This window comes from Echinops telfairi, unplaced genomic scaffold (genome assembly GCF_000313985.2).
Source record: "Echinops telfairi isolate 266 unplaced genomic scaffold, ASM31398v2 ScPeMD7_25;HRSCAF=90, whole genome shotgun sequence".
Classification (NCBI taxonomy): Eukaryota; Metazoa; Chordata; class Mammalia; order Afrosoricida; family Tenrecidae; genus Echinops; species Echinops telfairi.
The window spans coordinates 4,789,861-4,791,214 of NW_022103922.1; the positions used below are offsets into that span (position 1 = coordinate 4,789,861).

Sequence of the window (1,354 nt, forward strand, 5' to 3'; positions counted from 1 at the left end):
CCACCACCCCACCCGCGAGTTCCAGCTCGGCGTGGGACGGGGCTCCACAGGGTCTCCGTGGCTGATGTAGGGGAAAGCAGATCACCTGGGTGGGCTTGTCCCTCCAGCCTGGGGGATGGGAGTTGAGCGCTGACTCCTCCAGGGCCCCACTGTGCTGGGGGGGGAGACGGCAACAGTGGGCTCTGACGTGAGGCGCTGTGAGCAGCCTGGGCTGTGCTTTGTCCTGTTGAGTATTGGGTCCCCGTGAGTTGGTGGCATCGACTGGATGGCACCTCCCTGTGAGACAGGATGGCACACGGCTGTGTGCACAGCTGTCTGGTGGGCCCTAGAGCCACGCTGTACCCTTGGGGGAAACATCGGCGGGGTTGGACAGGGAAGTTGGGGCTGGGTCAGCTTGAAACCTGAGGCTGCTGCCCGGGAGAGCACGGCTTGGTCCACCATGTGCTCACAGGAGGGGTCTGTGTGTGAATGCCGAGGACAGCCTCGCAAGTCCATGTGAAGCGTCTGCACCCCTTCCCCTGGCCGGGAGCAGGCTGGGTGCCCCCAAAAGCAGGACTCCATGGGCCAGACCTTCCTGATGATCCCAGCGAGCCATCCGTGCTGGGAACGGGAGAGCTCCTGGCAAAACACAGACACGAGAGAGGTGGTGACCGTGGGCTGCCTGTTAAGTGACGAGGGGTTACAGTCCCCAGGCTGCGTCATCCAGGCAGTCGGGGTGCAAGTTATCAGCCGGTAGGTCGGGCAGGGGGTTGCCTTCTGAGATGGAATAGCCAAGGAAGGCCTGTCCGGGCCCCCCTCGACATGAGATTTTCTTGGGGGGGGTGGCGCCGCAAGTGATGAGTGGACGTGACTGGGATTCCAAGATGTCAGAAGACAGACAGAGGCTGGTGTGACAGCACCTTGGTCCCGTGTATTAGGGGGCAGCTGTGTCCAGAATGTAACTGTCCTCTGCTCGCTGGGGCGCCCAGTCTCCCATCGGAATGTTAGGGTTCAGGGGCTCCCTGGTCCCTGCTGTGAGGTATCGTTCAGATCCACCCTCACCCCCCATAAGGTGACAAGCTATCTGTTTGTTTCATGCTGGTGTCTGAGCTCAGGAAAACCCTCTCCCCAGTCTCGTTTTTATGACGATGATTTAAACAGTCGATTAAGTACCGGAGGCTTCTCACAGGACGACGCGGTGATGGAGACCAGCATCCCCAGGCAATCTTGACCCGGCACTGGCCTCTCCAGAGAAGACAAGCCAGGAACCCCGTGTCTGGGGGGCGGGAGTGTAGCTGAGCATATTCTTTCTTTATGATCCTCGGGAAAGCATCTTCAGAGCTGCGGAAGTGTTGAAGGCTCAGGCACCTCGTGT

General features: G+C 60.2%; 1 protein-coding gene across 2 annotated transcripts in view; it reads left to right on the forward strand.

Moving 5' to 3' along the window:
* SMARCA2 (SWI/SNF related, matrix associated, actin dependent regulator of chromatin, subfamily a, member 2) overlaps window positions 1–1,354 on the forward strand; it is a 147,792-nt gene that overhangs the window by 94,574 nt on the left and 51,864 nt on the right. The gene's annotated exons all lie outside the window — the stretch shown is intronic.